We start from the raw sequence: 22967 nt of genomic DNA on the forward strand, positions 1-22967 counted from the left end.
TAATGCAAACTGGTGAATTTGCAATTATTTTTCTGCAATGAAGATAAATTAAGTGCACAAGACTTGAAGATCATTGATCTACATAATAAACAGTACAATATGATAATTATGACCTTAGCGAAATGTCAACTATCCATGCAGCAATCATCGTGACTCTTCAAAACAACTTTCCGTATTCATAACAAGAATTTCCTATAGGATGTCAGATCAGTGCCAATTTATGATAAACAAGACATTGCAGAAAATATTCTGGTAAAATCATCATTCCATTGTCAAGGAATGATGAGTGCAAGATGGCTGACATGGTGGCCATATTGGATATAAGATTTGTAGCATTTCCATTTGAGAACAACATCTTTTGGTGAAAGCACAATACCGATATTACCAGCCATATGAGAAAAAACAGCGATAATCATATTTTCAAGATGGTCGTTGTGGCAGCTGTAATGGAGGTTCGATCTCTATAATTATCCATTTATAACCAAATTTGACATCACACGTCTTTCAGTGAAAACCACATGCTGATAATACCATCTCTTTGGTAGCAGTGTTAAGATTCTCAAGATGGCCGTTGTGGTGGACACTGGTAGTGCAAGATGCAACAGTTTAATTAGTGACCAATTAAAATCACAAGAAGTCTCGAAAACTACTATCTCAATATAACTTGTAGTTCAGGAGGAGTAGCGACAACAAAATTTCAAGGAGGGATGCAATGATGACCATATTGGACAACTGGTACAATTTTCATTTAAGACCAACAAGATATTATAAGATATTTAATGAAAACCCATTGTTGACCTGGCCATCCACTCAAGAGGCAAAGCTGGCAACTGTGGTGGCTCGTATTAGACGTCTGAGTGACTCCATTTCCCATGGTAATTCTTAAAACAAAATGAAAATCATTTACTGAAGCCTTCCAATATGACCACCATGACATCCCTTCTTGAAATTTTGTTGTTGCTACTCCTCCTGAACTAAAGGTTATATTGAGATAGTGGTTTTCAAGACTTCTTATAATTTTAATTGGTCCCTAATCAATATCACTAAGACTGATCACTATCATTGAAGGATTTATTTTATCAAAACCATGTAATAAATTAACAATTTCAATTTTTTTTATATAGTTTCATAAGATTGCTACAAAAACCAGTATAGAACAAGAAACAAAACATTAAAGTATTTGAACTGAATTTAACAACTTTAAATATTTCAAACAACAGGAAATATGATTTCCTTCCAAGGTTTTAGAGATGGCAATGTTGGTAAAGTGTCAATGGTAACAATACGTCAAAAAGTATCATGTCAAGGAACAAAATTAAACGCTGGTGGCCTAGTGTTTAGAGCATCCACCTCAGATAAGGGAGGTTTCGGGTTCGAACCCCATCTGAGTCATATAAGTGATACTAACATCTGCCTCGCTAGGCGCTCAGCATTAAGATGCTAGTGTTATGACTGGTCATCTGGTGTCAGAATGATGTGACTGGGTGGGACACAATGCTACATGTCTGCTGCATGATGCCCCAGTGCTAGACATCACTATAAACTGTCACACTGCAGACATCGTAGTGATATGACTGAAAATGTTTTAAAGCTATGTTAAAAATCCACAACACATGCACATAAAACTAAAACCATTCTGATACAGCAAATCACAATTTACCCATGCCTGTTGTCAGGTCACAAGCTTCATGATAAAGTTAGTTATTATATATATATAGTGGTGACACTACATATCATAAAAGGCCATTCAATGTTGAACTGTATTGCAATGCACATTATAAGTGGGCTTGTTCATATATAAATAATATTTTTAAAAAGTGTCAATAAAAACAATCTCTGATTCAAATCTTGTCAAAATCTTCTTATTTTAGGATTCAACTTAGCACTAGAAATTAGTCAGCATCATAAAAGTGCACATTATTAGTGGGATTGTTCATATATAAATAATATTTTAAAAAACTGTCAATAAAAACAATCTCTGATTCAAATCTTGTCAAAACCTTCTTATTTTAGGATTCAACTTAGCACTAGAAATTAGTCAGCATCATAAAAGTGCACATTATTAGTGGGATTGTTCATATATAAATAATATTTTAAAAAACTGTCAATAAAAACAATCTCTGATTCAAATCTTGTCAAAACCTTCTTATTTTAGGATTCAACTTAGCACTAGAAATTAGTCAGCATCATAAAAGTGCACATTATTAGTGGGATTGTTCATATATAAATAATATTTTAAAAAACTGTCAATAAAAACAATCTCTGATTCAAATATTGTCAAAACCTTCTCATTTTAGGATTCAACTTAGCACTAGAAATTAGTCAGCATCATAAAAGTGCACATTATTAGTGGGATTGTTCCTATATAAATAATATTTTAAAAAACTGTCAATAAAAACAATGTCTGATTCAAATCTTGTCAAAACCTTCTCATTTTAGGATTCAACTTAGCACTAGAAATTAGTCAGCATCATAAAAGTGCACATTATTAGTGGGATTGTTCATATATAAATAATATTTTTAAAAAACTGTCAATAAAAACAATCTCTGATTCAAATACATGTATTGTCAAAACCTTCTCATTTTAGGATTCAACTTAGCACTAGAAATTATTCAGCATCATACAAGTATTGATTCCACGGTTATCTAATCTGGATTTATTACTCATCAGTCCTTTCACATATCATCACATTCAAGCAATATGCTAGTGTGAGCATAATTTTTCTCTCTGGGGATTCACTTGTACAAAAGTAATTTAAGTCATAGCAACCTATCTGAAAACCACTTTTTCCAGTCATCAATACTTCACCACTTCCTAATTCCAGTCCAATCCAGAAGGACTTGATCAATAAGCTCCACTCTATAACTGTCAATCAAGGTATGAAGCACCTGTTACAAATATTGCACATGGAAGCTTTACCAAAGTTTATAATAATGATCGATAACAACTTACTTCTTTACTATAGGATGGCAAGCTAGAGCTGCTTGATGTTGGTGGCCTTATCACACCAAATGATGACTGATCTCGCCAGCTTCCATTTAGTTGTAATCCATCACGACTTGTCTTATTTGAAACGGAGGTCTACAAAACAATATGGATATGCAATTATTATAGTCCTCTCTCTTTCCTGCAATAATAATTCATATATAATAATTCTCTGTCCAGCTTTTCTAATGACCAGTTTCATGAAGGACAACTCTTAAAAAAAGAAGTAGATTGTTTTAATTGACAGTTTTTTTTAATAAATATTATTTATATATGAAGTATTATGGACAGCTGCTTACCTCAACACTAAACATTGTGCAAGTTACCCTTCCCTCAGCCTCTAATCTCTAAGGCACCCACCTTTATAGATTGAAGAATATCTAACCTCTTGATTGAGAATCAGGTAGACAAGTTTTTTATATTATTCATTCGTAATGTGGGATTGATAAGAGTGAAATCAAGGCTGACTGGGACTACGTGACTTTGGATGTCTATAGAGAAATTAGTCAGTTGGGTGTTTAAACACTTGATGTCATGGTGTTCATTTTGTTGCAACCAGTTAGGAGTTACATTTTAATTTTTATTAAAATAATTTGGATTTTAAAAAATAATTCGTTTTCCTGGAAATATTTTAGTGCTCATTCAGAATTCTTGGACAAAGATATTTCTTTAAATTTTATTCGTAATTCAAACACTTGAAAATTATTGTCTGTTGAACTTCCATTTTGGATTTTCTTCAGGGCTCGAACTAAAAATTCAGTAGAACATTGTATTATTAGGACTTCTAATTTTTAATTTTCGGATCATTCTTGGATTTTTTGAGATTCGATTCCAGGGAAAAAATTTATTTGTTATTATTTTACAAAGCTTACTGTTTTCACTTTTTCTTTGTTACTGTTTATGAGAGCCTAAACACATAAGACACCATTTACAAGAACTGATAAGACAGCAGTATTATGAATATTCATTAGCTACACGTGTATTTATTTACCTTGTTGTAAACACGTGATCTGTACATATGCAATCCACCATGGATTTTAATACTTGAGTGACCAGTCTTCAAATCCTCTGTGCCCTTCCCCAATGGAGGATTATCTGAAACAATTAGAAATAGATTAAAATACGAGTTAAAAAAACTGAATTTTCCTTTTTAAAATCCAAACAAGAAAGCTGCCGTTTTTATATGTAATTAATGCTTTCACTGCTAATCAATGTGTAACCTTTTTGACAAATTCAGAAAATAGACAATACAAAAATAGAGACACAAAGAATTGCAATAATAAAATCAACCAACCTAATTACTGTACATCCAGCAACCAAAACCACTCTATTGAAACTTTGTCCTAAACATCTTTTTCAAGATTTTCACAAAAGCAGAATTCAAAGTATTTGAGAATACTGATGTTTTATAGGGTTGGCAAACAGTACACATTAAACAAGATCACTACTGAGTTAAATCAGTCCACGTCAGCTGCCTCAGTATGTCTTTAAAGTACATTGCTCTTTTTCTCACCATTATATAACCAATAAACTGTTCAAAGTGAACTTAAAAACCAACCAACAACAAAAAAAACAATGAACATAAACGAACCGTGAGACACAGGTCTATTTGTCCTTTTTTTATGACAAGCAGCTTTCGATTATGACCACAAGCAAATATTGATATCCTTATATAAATATGCAAAAAGTTTTAGGTCTTTTCTTCTCTTGATCTCATTACAGATTCGATTCAAACTTGTTGAAACATTTAGATACAAATTTTTCAGAAATTACCTTTAATGAGCATTTTCTATTAAAATGAATCTATTTGAAGCACTATATACAATCACTTTCAGGGGAGGGAACCACCCTGAGTAATCATTTTTTAATAGTATAAAATGAGTTGTGTCCCTTGAAACAACTAGACATCTACAAATTATTCTTAGCAACAGAACACAGAAAGCATGCAATAAGCACAAGAAGGACAAATCTCTTCATGTCACAAATAGTGTTTAACCTTAACAGAAATACCACAATTTTTTAATCACACAAAATGACTGAAATACGGCACCCCTACATTATAATGCTGTGATAGGAGTGATAAAAGTAGACTGCTGAACAGGTGAGGTTACCTTAGATTAATATTGTATACATAATATTACTAATAAATAATGAAATGGGATTCCTGAACATACCTGAATTATACCAAGATGCATTATGAGGGAGTAATATAGATACTTGTTAATATGGATAAATGCAGTACTGAATATGGATAAATACAATATTATGAATATGAATAAATATAAGATTGAAATTTCCTCAATAAATTTGTAAACATGTATGGTAATATTATGACAGCTTACCCGAGACACCTTTATCATTCACTTGTTTTCTGCCTTTGGCATCTTGCTGGTGAGAATTTCCATTCAGTGGAGGCTGGGGGTAAAAAGTTTATACTGAGCACAAGCATGATGATGTTGCATCAAATTACTATTAAAACACAATTATTGAAATACTACATTTGTGTCCACAAACAAAAATGAAATAATAACCTTTCTAGGTCACCAATATCTCACCTCTGCTTGTGTTCGAGTCTCAGGCTCTGCCAACATGGGTATGTGAGAAAGCTTGCCAGTAGTTTCCACTGGGGTTATTGGAGTTTCCTTGGGTTTCCTGTCAAATATCATGGCCACCATGTATAGCCTATCATTGTCTGAAAAATGCCCCCCCCCCCCCCATCAGGGATTCATTTCACTCTTTGCAAATGAACACATCTAAGATGACATCGCAGAGGCAATGTCCCAACAATGCCAGCACTTTTTCTGAAGCTGAAGCACTATTACAATATAACTGTTCACTGTCAAATGAATAACCCTATTTACCCGATAGTATGCATGCCAAACTGTGCACTGTCAAATGAATAACCCTATTTACCTGATATAATGCATAACCCTATGTACCTGATATAATGCATAATCCTATGTACCTGATATAATGCATGACCCTATGAACCTGATATAATGCATGACCCTATTTACCTGATATAATGCATGACCCTATGTACCTGATATAATGCATAATCCTATGTACCTGATATAATGCATGCCAAACTGTGCACTGTATGAACTCAGTGAGCAGGGTCCAAAATAGTTTGCATCAAATCATAGCCCACATCTGGCTGTACATTAGATGAATGTCATAGCCCACATCTGGCTGTTCATTAGATTATGTTATAGCCCACATCTGGCTGTACATTAAATGAATGTCATAGCCCAAATCTGTCTGTACATTAGATTAATGTCATTGCCCACATCTGGCTGTACATTAGATGATGTCATAGCCCATATCTGGCTGTACATTAGATGATGTCTGCAGATCTAATCCAATATCATCATAACTTTTTTCAGCAAGAAACATGTGATCACCAAGCCCCAAAATTAGATATTACACTATGTATGTACCTAGATCATCAAGTTATCTTGCCATTCTTTCTTAGACCTTTACTGATAACATCATGAATTACAGAACATGTCCTCACTTGTGGAAACAGTTCTTTTTGTTCACTTTCATATTCAACTGACTGTCATGTAGGTCCTTTAAAATTTAAACACTTAATTACTTTAATAGTGATAATTGCATCTATATGCACCACTGATTTTGAAAAAATGCCGTAACTTACTCTGTGGCTGTCTTAATGTTTACAAGCTGGAGGATATTAAACAACAGCACCACAATGATTATATCCATGAAATAAATGATGTCGTTAAACATAATAACTGGTCAATTTTGGCGATTCTTAGAACATTTATATAGCTGTCCCACCACTTTCACCCTAGTTAATGGCATGGAAACGAAGAATACAGTTTGAATTGTGTGTGCTGATTTAAATCAACTTATCTGCAAAATCATGTTGATTATTACTCTTCGTATTTGCTTATTAAGTACCTATTGGCTAAAAAACTGTTTACAAGAACTGATAAGATAGCATTGTTATAAATATTCATTAGCTACAAGTGTATTTATTTACCTTGGGAACAAGTGATCTATAAATTTGCAATCCACCATGACTTTTAATGCTGGAGTGACCAGTCTTCAAATCTTCTTTGCCCTTCCACAATGGAGGATTGTCTGAAAGAATGAGAAATTGAAATGGATTATGAGTTTAAAAAATTGAAACTTTCTTTTTATAATCCAAACATGAAAGCTTCCATTTTATGCTTTCACTGCTAATCAATGTGCAACCTTTTTGGCAAATTTAGAAAATAGAAAATGCAAAAATAGAAACACAAAGAATTGCAATAATAGAACCACCAAACCTAGTTACTCCACATCCAGCAACGAAGACCACTCTATTGAAACTTAAGCCCTAAACACCTTTTTCAAGATTTTCAAAAATGCAGAATTCAAAGTATTCGAGAATACTGATGGCTTATGGGGTTGGCAAACAGCACATTAAACAATATCACTACTGAGTCAGGCCAGTCCATGTCAGCTGCCTCGGTGTGTCCTTGGCAAACGTACATTGTTCCTTTTTTCTCACCAATATAAAGTGGTCAAAGTGCACTCAAAAACCAACGAAAACAAAAAAGCAATGAACATACATGAACTGTGAGACACTCAAGTCTACGTTTCCTTTTTAATCACAAGCAACTATTAATTATGATCACAAGCAAATATTGATATCCTTGTATAAATATGCAAAATGAATGTCAAATGTTTTAGGTCTTTTCTTCTCGTTATCTCATTACGTGATCAATTAAAACGTTTTGAAACATTTAGATACAAATGTTTCAGCAGTTATCTTTAATGAGCATTTCTGTTAAAAATCTATTTTTAATCACACAAATTGACTGAATCATGGAAAACCTACATTACAATGCTGTTCACAGAGTGATAAAAGTACACTGCCTAACAGGTAAGTTCAACTTAGATTAATATTTAATACATAATATTACCAATAAATAATGACATTCGATTCCTGAACATACCTGAATTATACCAAGATGCATTATGAGGGAGTAATATAGATGCTTGTTAATATGGATAAATACAATATTGAATATGGATAAATACAATATTGAAATTTCCTCAAGCAATTTGTAAACACGTATGGTAATAATATGACAGCTTACCCCAGACACCTTTACCATTCACTTGTTTGCTGCCTTTGGCATCTTGCTGGTGAGAATTTCCATTCAGTGGAGGCTGGGGGAAAAAGTTTTTGCTGAGTACAAGCATGATGATGTTGTATCAAAATTACTATTTAAATAAAATTGTTGAAGTACTATGAAAATCACAGTTATAGCTAAAATTACATCAAAATCTAAATAGGTCATCTATATATGTATACAAGTGTCTACCTATGATTGCTTATGCTATATCATGTTAAACAAGCTTTTCTGACTGAAGTCAAATCAAGAGCCTCTAGATGGAACTGCCACTCTTCTATCAAAAGGAGTTTCCTAGAATTCAAGACAAGAAAATTTATTGTCTTTAACTGCCGGGTGTTGAAACCATTTCTTGATATTCTTGAGCAAATTAGCCACTGTGGTAGTCAGGTTGGACATGTCATTTTGCAGTCAGGACTAACTAGATATCATAATTAGTTTTCAATTTGAAAGCCGTGTTGGATGGACTTTCCATTTAGAAGGAGTAGCAGTAGCAATATTTTCAAGATGGCTGCCATGGTGGTCATACTGGATGTCAGAATGGCACGAATTATATTCACTAGCAACTATGATATCATGTCTTTGATGTAAATGCAATGTTTATATGACTTTCCATCTAGGAAGAGAAGATTTTCAAGAATGCTGCATTGGGTGCCAAATTGGATATCAGGTTCGCAGATTTTATTTCACCACACACAAAAAATGTCTTGAGAAATCTTCTGGTTAAAAAATAATTCTGATTGGACTTTATATTCAGCAGGAGTATCGAGAATAAGATGGCTACTGTGTGTGTGTGTGATTTTAATTTTTAACATATCTATGATGTCCGCCATGTGGCAATTTATAGTGATGTCTAGCACTTGGCCATCATTCCAGACATGTCGAATCATGTCCCACCCAGTCACATTACCCTGAGACAAGGTCAGTTAGTCCTAACACTAACCTTATAATGCTGAATGCTTAGCAAGGCAACTGTTAGTACCATTTTTATAAGACTTTGGTATGACTTGGACCAGGGTTCAAACCCGCGAACTCCCACATCCAAGGCAGACACTCTCACCACCTTGCCATCGGTGTGGTACAAGATGGCTACTGTTGTTAGAAATTTTTAACTGAAAACCACGTGTTGATATGACCATCAGGAGAAGCAGCAGGAAGATTTTCAACCATTTTGATTTTGATATTAAAAGTCTTCTGGTGCAAACCCGATGTTGATGTACTTACTGTTCCAGATTTTATTTTTCAAGCTGACTATTACATTAGTCATACTGGATATTAAATAAGCACCATTTTCATTCAGGACCATTAAGAAGTCTTTCAATGACAACCCCATCTTGATATGACCATCCTCTTAGGAGGGGTAGTGACAATTATTACAAATATATGGTCTCAAAAGCAGCCACAGTGCATCTTTGCAAAAGGAATTTAGCTACTATTTCCATTTCTTTGACATGATAAAAGTAACATTGTCTAAAAAGTGCCCACCACCCCCAAAACAAACAAGAGAATGAAATTGTATTGATTAAAATATTGTGATACTAATGATGGTAAAAAGAAAACATAAGACATCAGCAAGGAAAATGAAGATTTGGAGCATGGCATCAGACAAATAATTTTACCAACAGACAAATACTTGAACTTATGACTGTTCCAGAATATGAATTAGCTAATATATATTAGTCATAAGATTTACATTTTGCTTCACACAGGACATATGCACTTACTTTGCACCAAAAGCACTTAAAACCTAGTGTACACTTTTCAACATATGCTTATTTGGTTACAGATCTTACTCTATAAACAATTAAAGTAATACTGTACAAAGAAAACTTACAAATTCATCATGATATAGCTTATTCTTGTCTATGTTCTTATCCTTCTTTTCTCCTTTCTTCTTTCCTTCCTTTGAATTCATTCCTTCCTTTTTATAGTACCCTCTCTTTGAGCTTGAGTTCTGCTGCGGTCGGGAACTTGTATACCCATTATAGTAAGCCTGTCTAGAGTAATCATGAAGAGCCATCTCATAATATCCAGGGAAAGCCCCATTCAACTAAAAACGAGAAAATAATTTATCAACTGAGATGGTCTCAACAAAAACAGCTAGAATTGGGATTTCTGCATGAATTTGAACTAATATATTGTTTGACAGGGGTCAATTTTCAATCCATGACAACCCTCAAAACTTGATAACCCAATGCCATTATTTGAAAAGATATGTAGTTATTGAGACAGCCATTGATTTTAGTTCACTAACATTACATTTTGAGAGGGAAAGGTCGGGGAGATTAGCTATGAATGGCCTCATAATGTGAGGCCTCAGGGTGTGAGAAGATATATTTGGTTATGTCTTCGAGGTTTGTTTGTGCTACCTGTTATGGAAAGAGGTTTGTGGTTGGTAGTGGTGCCACTGTGTATACAATTTACAGTGAAAAGAAATTGTGCAAAACAGCAAGAGAATCGACACACTCTTATACTGAAGCATTGTGCATTAATATGCATGTAACATGGATACTATCTTAAGCATAAATAACAGTAACTTTGAATAAGCAAAACAATATAAATAAAAATGATATAATAAATGTTCATATTTTCTATATAATAGATGTTGATACTTTCTGTAAATCCTGATGGTTAAAGAAATATCTTAATACACTATACTTTTATACTCGGGATAAAAATGTTAGGACTCTATAGAATTTAAATCAATAATGTAAGTTCTTTTTTCAGTTCTTTTAAAATTTTACTTTGTATTCGAGGGAAATAATTTCTTGAATTTTTACTAAACTTGCTGGATTTTGCTCAGTTACTTTAAGACCATATTACAAGTCTTAACAGAAAATATATTAGGATATGCCTTAAAGAGTTGGTGGCGATGGCCAATTTTTAAAAGGAGGCAGGGAGTATACAATTTACATGATGAAAAGATAGTGTGCCAAACCATAGGGGAAGGATGACACTCTTAACTGAAGCATTATACATTAACATGCATGTAGCATGGAAACATATCTTAAGCATAAGTAACAGTAACTTGAAAAAACAAAACAAGATTAATGGAAATTATTAAACAAATGTTCACATGTTCTTTATAATATATGTTGATACTTTGTGTAAATCCTGATGGTTAAAGAAATATCACAGAGTAAATATTCTGACTTACCTGGCCAAAATGTTGTTTTGGATGTTGATCCGGCGGCCGGAAGGTGTAATACATGCCATATCCATTATAGTAACCTGGAAAAATAGAAGTACTGTTAAGTACTGACTTGTAAGATTCCAACATCACATAGCTCTCTGAAGTGTTATATTTATGTTGTCTGACTTTACAGTCTATAAAAGTCCAGTTATTTCACATTATATCCTTGAGACCAAACATTAAAATTAAATTTGAATGGGGTGACTTATCAGCAAGTAGGATTTACACTGAGAGAAAATAAACAATGCCAATTGTTATTAACGGCAGACAAAATTAGTTTGTTTCAAACAAACTTGCATATTGATAACTTGCATTTGTGTTAACACTGTAATAAATCCATGCTGCATCCAGTTTGTATTGGCCTCTATGCACAATCAACATGAACTGGACAGAGCCAACAAGTCCCTGATGTCTCACTCAGATGGGCATAGCCGGATCATGGTTAGCTTGTTTTAAAGTTATCTCTGGTGTCTAATATAGAAGAAATCAATTGGTATTTATGAGATGAATTTTAAATCAAATATCAGCGCTTGTATTATTGCACATCAATATACAGGTGATTCTATCTGAGGTAGGACAACAAATACTATTTTAAAGGCAGTCTACCGCATATTGAGTTTTTATAACTAAATTCTATTACTTTTATCACTTTAAAACTGTTTTATGTATAAATAAAAAAAGAATCAGGATATTTGTATTATCTCCATATTACAGGATACAGCTGAAACCACTTCACTAGCAACTGATAATGTAATACCACACCATGATGCGTGGTAATCAGGTTACAAATGAGTGTATGCAACAAGCTGTTAATGTAGCACCTTACGGTTGTCTGGAGAGTTGAAGGCAAGTGTGGGATGTTTTCTGGGGTGATATAGATGGTTGAAAATAAGTTCTTCACTCGCTAGATGCAATATAACCGTTATTCACTCGTAGCAAGCACATTTTGTTTCCATGTTATGATTTATTTTACCATATACGGTACTAAATATGTATCTTCACATCCTCGAGCCCGTGCATATAAGTGAAATTTTTCTGTAGGAGGTGACCTCTAATGAATTAGTATGCGGTACGTCTTTTTACTCAAATGAACACATGAATTATATACTTGTTGGTATATTCATATACGTAGACCAGTTTGTAACCGTTAATTGATAAATGTAAACACTTTAATCCCCCACTTTCGATGTTATTGACTGTTGACATGATTTGCATATAGTATGCTAATAATTACAAGTACGTGACTTGGACTAGACACGATGCTTTACGTCTGTAAATAGTATAAGTAAGATAAAACTTTTTCCATTAAGCTTCACTTCTTTTTTCTTTTTTGGGGTTTGAAAACATACACTCATGAGTTCATACAAATAGCTGAAATTCACAAAATCTTTAATTGGGTTGAACATTATTGACATCTTAAGCACGTTTTGATTGAATGTTCTTCTTTCTTTTGATCAAGTGATATTATAACATTAAACTTACAGAAATAAATGCAATAAAATAAAAAATATTAATTAAGCACATGTTCTTAGTTCTGAGTACATGTCTAAGAAAATAAATTGACTTAACAATATATTGGTCATCTGTCCATGATACACTAAATAACATGCTTATATAGTTAACTGGAATAAGAGGTAGTCATCTAAATGAATACATTTCATTGAATGATTAGTAAAGTATTTTCAGTGAAATCTTAATTTCTGTTTGTGTCTCCGTATTCTATATGTGACTGCGTATTTTATATATGTGACTCCGTATTCTATATGTGACTATGTCTTCTATATGTGACTCCTTATTCTATATATTCTATATGTGACTCCGTATTCTATATGTGACCCCGTATTCTGGTGGAACTTGTGAAATTATTGTAATAAAGTAGCAAAAAGTAGTTTGAGTAGAACAGAGACTATGGGTCGATTAGTCTCCGAATCCTTCAAACACATGGTTATGAAAGTAGTTGACATAACAATAATTTGGTCATCTGTCCATGATACACTAAATAACATGCTTATATAGTTAACTGAAATAAGAGGTAGTCGTTTCAATGAATACCTTTCGTAGAATGTTTTTGTATTTTGTACTGATTAGTAAACCATTCGCAGTGAAATCATTATTTATACACGTAACTCTGTATTCTGGTGAAAGTTGTGTAATCATTGTAATAATTAGCAGAATGTATTTTGAGTAGAACCGTGAATGCTAACGGTCCGACTCTTCTATGGGCCGAGTAGTCCCAGGGTACTTAAAAACTTGGTTAAGAAACTAGTTGCCAGGGTGCAATTAAATGATTATTGATAAACAAAGAATATATTAAATTATTCTCATGCAGAAAAACACGACATGTACTAGAAGGTGAAACCAGTTAGCATGGATTCAACTGCAGCTTAAAATTGTATTTCATTTGACAACTATACCCATCGTCACACGATCGGGTAAACGCAAATGTTAGATTATTATTAATATATATTAATAATATTTGACAAAATGTAACTTATTATTGTTTAAATACACCATTAAAACAATATAAATGTACCGTTAATATTAAAAATGATGTATTTCAGTGTATTTTGAGTATATTTGAGACTATTTGGGTAAAAAGAAACACCAATGAGTGGGATTTACACTGAGAGAAAATAAATAAACATTTTGCTTCACTGAAGGCAAAATTAGTTTGAAATACACCTGTATGTTGACAACTCACGTTTTTGTTACCTTTGTGTAATACAATCCATAATGCATTAAGTATGAAAAATCCATCAGTTTAGAGTTTATGTCACATCTTAGAAAATTCATGTATAGGTCACATCTTAGAAAATTTGTGTATTGGTCAAATCTTAGAAAATTCGTGTATTGGTCAAATCCCTTTAGAAACAAAAGGGGGATGGTGTTATTCATGGGGAAATGAAAATTTGTTAACAATTAAAGCTTATACACAAGCATGTTTCCGAGATGCCTTACCTTCAATTTTCCTTCTGGATGATGTAAATTGAGCCATCTTCCCATCAGCAATTCCTTTTCGATGAGAGTCCATCGCTTTTTATTCAAGTTTGGAGCATAACTTCCTTTGTCGAAGGGTGCATTGTTTTTAATGACGATCTGACTCGCATGGACGACGGGTGCATTGAATTCGCCGTGAAGAGACAACTTTCAAGAAAACAAATACCTGTTAATTAATGCGACGCCAGTATGAAAGCCTGGCGGTGACATCAAATACTAATATAACAAAAAAGTACGTGCTGGAACTGGCAAATTGTAGAGATAAACAATTAGAAAACAAAGAATTTCCTGACATTGAGACCTATGTCATCTACGAGGTATCCAATTTATTTTTGAATCCCCACATAATCATGCCAAATTTGGTAATAACAATAGACCACATGCCTGCGACATTGCATTTTGTCAACATGACAGCTTGTCAGTACGCGCTGGCAGATCTAGGTTAATGCAGTTTAATTTGAGTAATCAGTGGGGAAAAGGCAACACAGACCTTGATCTGTCAGGGTATTGAATGATACAGATCAAAATCTATGTTGCTTGCAGCTGGATTGGATTTGAAAGCAAGTATATTGAGTTAGCCAAAACAAATATAAACTTACCAACAGTTGTTGCTGATATATACTACCGGAATAAGAAAATTCGAGTCAACAACTTACAATCACAAAAGTCCTTCTAAATCTAATTAAAATCCTAAGTTTAAAATTACCCCTCTTCAAAAAATCAATATTTTATATCAAGATTCATAAAACATACTTTTGGTAAAAAATGTATTGAGTTCTAGAAAGAAAGAAAAAAGGTTAAATAGATGTAATACATGCAAGGAAAATTGTCAAACTGCATTTTAATCAAAGAATGCATACAAAATAGAGACATAAATCTTTAGACCAACAATGATTTTCTTGTATATTTATTTTATATCGATTGATATTTATTTTTCTCACTTTCAAATATCTGTTGCATCCATTTTGCAAATCTGCATGGCAGAATCCATTTCCAATCACTCAGCATATTTTAATTAAATCAGTTTATTTCAAGTTTAATTTAGTCAAATTATTTCAATTTGAATAAAACATTTTAGTTTAGTACATTCATTTCACTTTAAAGAACATGTTTTGTACTTTATTATACTGTCTAGCAGAGCTTACAAAATTATTCAGGAAAAGTTGTAAATACCCTTATTGATAAATGTAACCTATAGTTAGATTTGCTATTATTATTATTGTTATTGCATATTATTATTGCATGTTGTTATTATTATCATGCATGTCATTATTATTATTGAATGTTATTATTACTATTGTTATTATTTATTATTATTATTTATTATTGTTGTTGTTATTATTATTATTGTTATTATTATTTTATTATTATTATTATTATTATTATTGCATGTCATTATTATTATTGCATGTTATTATTATTATCATGCATGTTATTATCATTATTGCATGTTATTATTATTGTTGTTGTTATTATTATTAGTAGTAGTATTATTATTGTTATTATTATTATTTTTGCATGTCATCTTTATTATTGTATGTTATTATTATTATTGTATGTTATTCGTATTATTATTATTATTAATTATTATTATTATTATTATTATTATTATTATTATTATTCACTAAATCGTGTATATGTATGCTAGATTTTCTCCATACAAGATTATTGTATCCTGTTCACTTTAATCTATTCTATACGCCATCACTAACTCTTAAAAAATATTTTAACAAATTACTTTTTATGGGTACAAAATAATTTCACTACTAACTGACAGCTTACATGGCTGTGAAATGGTGAACTGACTTTTTCTTTGGCCTGATTGAGTAATTAAACTTAGATAAACACTTCAGGCGATATATAAACTGACAAGCTTGGTAGCGAACACAGATCAAACGAGTCAGCTTATGTGCTAAGTATGTGATGAATAGGGAATGAAAAGAAACTTCATGTGACCACTGTTAACCAAAACGTTGACTACCTTTACTGGCAAGTTTTGTAAATGCTCAATGACCACGGACCTTAACGACTGTGAGTGAATTAACACGACACCTTATAGATTTAAATGCTTCATCGAACATCGCTGTAATTAATAGAAAAATAAAATGAAAACAACGGTTTCGAACAATTATTTAACTACGTTTACCACCATTCAATTAAGAAAGTGGCTAAATCACCTCCATCCAATTATAAAACTGACTCACTGCATATTGACACCTTTATCCTGGCCTGAAGGCCAGACAGTGAGTAAAAGGAAGATTTAAAAAAATGTTAACACATAAATCCACATACGATTCTACGATCTAAAAATGACTTCCTCAATTTAACTGGTATGCATAGAGCATCACTCGAGCATATCAAATGTACAGCTTTAAGCAGGAAGAAACACATTTTTGGTTAGAAATATATATATATATATATATATATATATATATATATATATATATATATATATATATATATATATATATATATATATATATATATATATATATTTGTTTTGGGGAATTTTTTGGGTTTTTTTTGTGGTTTGTTTTTATTTAGATTTGTTTCCTTGTAATCTATAAGATTACTAATTTAACTCTAAAATGTTTCTTATATTTGAACAGTTTAACATCTTTTTCTTGGGCCATCCAGGGGAACCTTCACAGCATTTCACGCTATTGCCATATTTCCAATTTATTTGTTGCGTATATATTTGTAAGAATTTTACTACTCTTTAAAATCTTTTTTGAAAATGGTAAGTATTTTGTCGTTCAATACATGTGGACCAGGAGATACACAAAAGATATATATAAATTTGTAAGAAAAAGAATGTTGCGTATATTTTTTGCACGCACAATCTGTTCCTATATTGAAACAGTGGGGCTACGAATGTTACTTTAGTTCAGATACAAGCTGATCCCATGGAGTGGCAATGCTCTTCGCAAATAATACAGATTTTAAAGTTTCGTGGCGCTTCAGTGAAATATAACTGCACTTGATATGGAAGCTGAGAATTAACGCATATAAATATTCTTACTTTGAACGTAGTAGTAGTCAGTTATCATGGAGTACGAAATCCTACCACTGTTAGCTGTGCAGACTGGAACTTAGTTAAAGATCGTGATATGGATGTATATATTAACAGAACAATAAATAATCCGAAAGCAAGGAAACAGACTAATAGATCTCAAATAAGAACTGATTCTCTGTGATCCGTGCAGATTGTATAACCCTGAGATTAAACAGTATCCGTGGATTCAGAAAAAAATCCGCTTAAAATTAAACGTGAAAAACTTTTTCTTGATAAACAAAGAGAGGTTGACTTTTATTGGTATGAAGAATACAAAAATATTTCCTAGCTATAGATCTGAGCAGTCTCCGATGATACTCACCTTTCAATTTATAGAATTCAACAAGAACCAAATTGCTGGAAACTGAATAACTTGTTACTAAAAGACAAAGTATAGAAAAAGTAAATAAGAAAATAGAATAAATCAATTTACTGCATACTACTACAACTCATATTGCTGCAGCTGCTGCTGCTTCTACTACTGGGACCATTATTATTATTATTATTATTATTAATTATTATTATTTATGATTTGTGATTTTGATTTTTTTACGTAACTTTAATAATTTTTCAGTCATATCGCTACGATGTCTGCAATGTGGCAGTTTATAGTGATGTCTAGCACTGGGGCATCATGCCGCAGACATGTAGCATGATGTCCCTCCCAGTCACATTATCCTGACACCAGGCCGACCAGTCCTAACACTAACCTCTTAATGCTGAACGCCAAGCGAGGCAGCTGTTAGTACCATTTTTGTAAGTCTCTGGTATGACTCGGTCGGGGATCGAACCCACGACCTCCCGCATCCGAGGCGGACGCTCTAACCACTAGGCCACCGGGGCGGTATAGTATTATTATTATTATTATTATTATTATTAATGTACTTCAATATTTAGCAAAATAATAAAATATAAATATATTGCTCTTGCGGTAAAATTGAGAATGCAAAATACTTTCTTCTAGACTGATCCAAATCGTAATATCTTAGAGATCAAATCCTATGCACACTCACTTTTGCTCTTACGATTGAAACATTATTATTTAGTAACATTATGTTAACTGTAGATAATAATACACAAATAGTTTTGAGTGCGCAAAATCATATTATAATAAGAGATTTAAATAAATGACTGAACTTAAAACCTTTTGAATTGCAATTGATTGGTTCTTATTCATTGTTATGCTTTGTATGTACGTTTATGCGTTGTTGTTTTTTTTGTTGGTAAAACCGTTTGTGCCGGCATCGAGATCACAGATGTTATATTTCCTTTCTTGTTACTGTTGAGGAGACAGTGCTAATAAGCTTATGGTTTCTAGTGAATCACCCAAATGATAATGTTTGTAACTGCATTAGAAACGTTTCTCAAATAAATATGGTTTAAACTAAAATCATAAAATACATGTATATGTGGTTTTTTCTCCAAATTTGTGATCCCCTAAAATTAGTGTATCATGCTTACTGTAATCGATAACTATCATTACTCTTCAAGAAATAACTAAAAAGTTGCTGCTACTACTACTACTACTACTACTACTACTACTACTACTACTAATAATAATAAAAATAATAATAATAATAAGAAGAAGAAGAAGAAAAGAAAGAAGAACAATAACAATAATAACAACAAGACAAAAGGATAATAATATGCATGATCAATAATTTTTAGAAATTCTTTAATTAGAATTACGCGCCTACTACTTCTACTACTACTACTAATAATAATAATAATGATGATGATGATAATGATAATGATAACGATGATGATGATAATAAGAATAACAAGAAGAAGAAGAATCAGAAGACAAAAGGAGAATAATATGAATGATCAATTATTCTTCGAAATTATTTAATTAGAATTACGAGCCCTCACATTAGAACATTCGTCTTCTAGATGAAAGGGAAAAGAAGAAAATAACTCGTTGAAAGAAATTAAACATCTGGAAAACTATTTTTTTAAAACAACTTTTAATATATCAAGTGGATGTAATTGAAAATTTTAACATTCGGTTTGAAGAAATAAGAAAAGAAAAATTAAAAGTGATGATTGTACGATCCAAAAAGAAATGGATAGAAGAAGGAAAGTAATATTTTATAGCTTGAAGAAGAAAGAAAAAACACATTATACTAAGAAGACTATAACAAAAGGAAAAGATGAATCAGGGCAAATAATCAATGATCGGTTGAAAATTTTGAATAAGGTGGAAAACTTTATTTGCTTCATTATTTAGTTTAAACTATGTTTATGGCAATGTATTTCGTGTGCGTGCCAATTGGCATTACTAGATAATATAATACCCAGATGTTTGTGTTGAGAAACCTCTTGTAAGTTGTTTTGGTCATACATAATATAGGATGGTGGTTCAGCTTCCGTTTTCGTGTTATCAGCATTCATTTAGTCTTGTCTGGGTTAAATGTAGCTAACCAATATATGGACAATTCATGGATCTTTTCAATATCAGTGTTTAAGATTTCACTCACTGCGATCTGGTTATCAGCTCCTGTATATAATGATATATCGTCAGCAAATTGTCTGATTGATGATGATTCTATCTTTTCAACAATATCATTGATGAAAATGACAAATGACAGTGTTTCCCAAAATAAACCCTGAACATCGGAGGATTTAGAATTTATAATAACTCGTTGTTTTCTTGACAATAAATAACTTTTAAACTATAATAACAGATTTCCATGAATACCAGTACTTTATTTTGAGAGCATGCCTTTGTGCCAGACTCTGTCAAAAGCATTGAAAATATCGAAGAAAACGGTCCTAATCTCCTTAACTTGGTCTTGCGCAGAACAAATTGTATTGCATATGTCTGTTAACTGATGTGTTGTCGAATCACCAGGTGAAAAAATCTGACTCTTTACCTGAAATTATATCGTCTTGAACAATGTAATTGTTGAAGTATTTTTATAAACACTTTTCAAAAACTTGAGATAAAGTACATAGTAATAGGACCATAGTTGGACACAACGGTTTTAGACCCTTTCTTATGCGATAAAGTACGTAGTAAAGATATAGGACGATAGTTGGACACAACGGTTTTAGACCCTTTCTTATGCGATAAAGTACGTAGTAAAGATATAGGACGATAGTTGGACACAACGGTTTTAGAACCTTTCTGGTGTACAGGCACTACATTTGCTAGTTTCCAGTGATCTGGAAATACTGAAGTTTGCTAGAAGATATTGAATAAGGTGCATAGTGTATATTTAATTGACTGTCCAATATCTTGCAGCAATTTAGGGTGCCGTATGTTAGGGTCACATGCTTTTGATGTATTTATACATACCAAAACAGTATGAACTTCATCCTCGGTTATTGTAATCTCGTCAAGTGGATGACATGTTAAATCTCCTAGATATAACTTGTGAATTTGTGGTTAATTTTAGGTTTATATAGTTGATGCTCACACACAAAAATCGTTTAAAAAACGTTTGCCCTTATAACCTTATCATTCACAATCAAATATTCGCATGATTTCTTTTTTGACTTTCTTTGAATTTCTCTAATTAGTTTACACTAGCCTTTCGGTTTCCGTGTGAATACCCAATTCTTTCCATCAGTGTTGCAATAATTCTATTTAAACTTCCTAATGTCGTTAATAACCATGCTCCTCCTTTGTCTATAGACCTTTACTGTAGACAGTGCTTAAATAGTTATCTCCTCCTAACCGATAGGTGTCAGCAATATCGTTGGCCGTTATTGGTGCTGACGGAGCCTGGTTACCGAGCATGGAAACTTTGTACTTTTGACTAGGTATGATAACAGATCTGTTAACCTTACACACTTATTTCAAATTACTTAATAATTCATCTCATATAACTAACAAAAAAATATTATCCGAGTGTAATTTAAAAGCAGATTTGAAATGCACAAATTGATCAGTTTTATATATTACTCTTTGTCCACTATTAAGAGACCACCTCACTGGAGATTCTGTAATTGTAATAAGCTACTGAAAGAATTGTAGCGGCTACTGAAAAAAAGGCAGAAAGAACTAAACAAACAAAATGGATTTTACGAAAACTTCCAACTGATATAACTGCCGCACAACCCCAACCCCAACCACAAGATGTTGTCGTTGACCTTGTCGTGGATAAATATATTGGTAAAGAAGAACATCGAAAGGAAATTGGTTTTACGGACAAATTTGCTGATGGTGGTACACGAGAAGTAAAAAGGCTCATTTTAAAAAGTAATAAGGATGCAGCGGAGTTTGGTTCGTTTGCTGCTGCAAGTTATCAATCAAAGCAAAGCTTTTTTTTAAACCTGAATATGTTAAAAATGTAAGTCGTGATACGTGGATTGATTGGGTGTATAAAATAAACGGGATATTAGTCGGATACCCAAACAAGACGATATTTATGACATTTTTTAGACGGAGTAGCATTGCATGATGAGATGCAACAGAAACAAAAAGAACAGAAACAAAAAGAACAAGAACAGCACAAACAAGAACGAGAACAGCGAAAATAAGAACGAGAACAGCGAAAACAAGAACGAAAACAACAGAAACAGAAAAAGCAAGAACCGCAAAAACAAGAATGACAACAGCAAGAATCTTCCTATCAACTTCCTCCACTTCTGCAACAAAAAGAAGAAGAATATTATAAGCATTAATAGCATAATAGCATTAATAGCATAAGAAGAAACGTATTATTCAGATGATCTTTCTGGTGCTACTGGAAGTGGTTTTATTACTCGAGGAAGTGGTCTTGTTACTCCATGCCCTAATGATATTCTTTCTGATATAGAACGACTAAAAATTCTCATAGGAGGGAAACGAGCCGGTAACAATTCTCCAGAAATAATCAATGAACCAGCTGATATTTGTCGACGATTATTTCAAGGCGTTATCATGGATATTAATGTTTATCTAGCTCTCATTCATGAAATCGCGGACGGTGTTACTGTCAGTGGCTACTATAGTGATTAGATAAATGAATAATAAATAAGATGATCATAAAAAAACTCTCAACGTAGACCTGTGATGGTCAGAGTAGTAAACTCACGATTATCTGTTTACAAATCGTTTTACGGAGATGGACTTGGTAATGTTATTCAGGGATTATTTGCAAGAATGGCTCCCAAAGCAGCACAAATCGCAAAACAATTATCAATGAAAGCTATCGATGTTATTCGAGAAAAAGCTCTTGTTGCAATCTGTAACGTTGCTGGTAAAGCGTTGTCGGCAATCAAAGACAGAATAGCACGATCAATGCGACGACGAAAACTACAACCAGTGAAATTACCAAACATTGAAGTTATGCCTGCGGATGTTAGTAAAATAATAAATCAGGCCGCAAATAAAAAACTAGCAGCCTTGGTAAATCAAGGAGAAATTTTACCTAAAGAGGAAAAAATAAACACAAGTTTTATTTCAGGAAGTGGTCTTCGTGGGCCTGGCAGATCAAGGTAATAACCATTTGGAAAATGGGCAATAAAATAAGATGTTCAAACGTATATCCGACACAGAATTCGATATGGATGAACCAGTTCACAAAGATGAATCCGTACGCGATTATCAGTATTATTCTTACGACGCACGTGAACCATATGCACGAGGGAGAATTGAAT

The sequence above is a fragment of the Sinohyriopsis cumingii genome, chromosome 1 (assembly GCF_028554795.1).
Source record: "Sinohyriopsis cumingii isolate HCF-2022 chromosome 1, ASM2855479v2, whole genome shotgun sequence".
NCBI lineage: Eukaryota > Metazoa > Mollusca > Bivalvia > Unionida > Unionidae > Sinohyriopsis > Sinohyriopsis cumingii.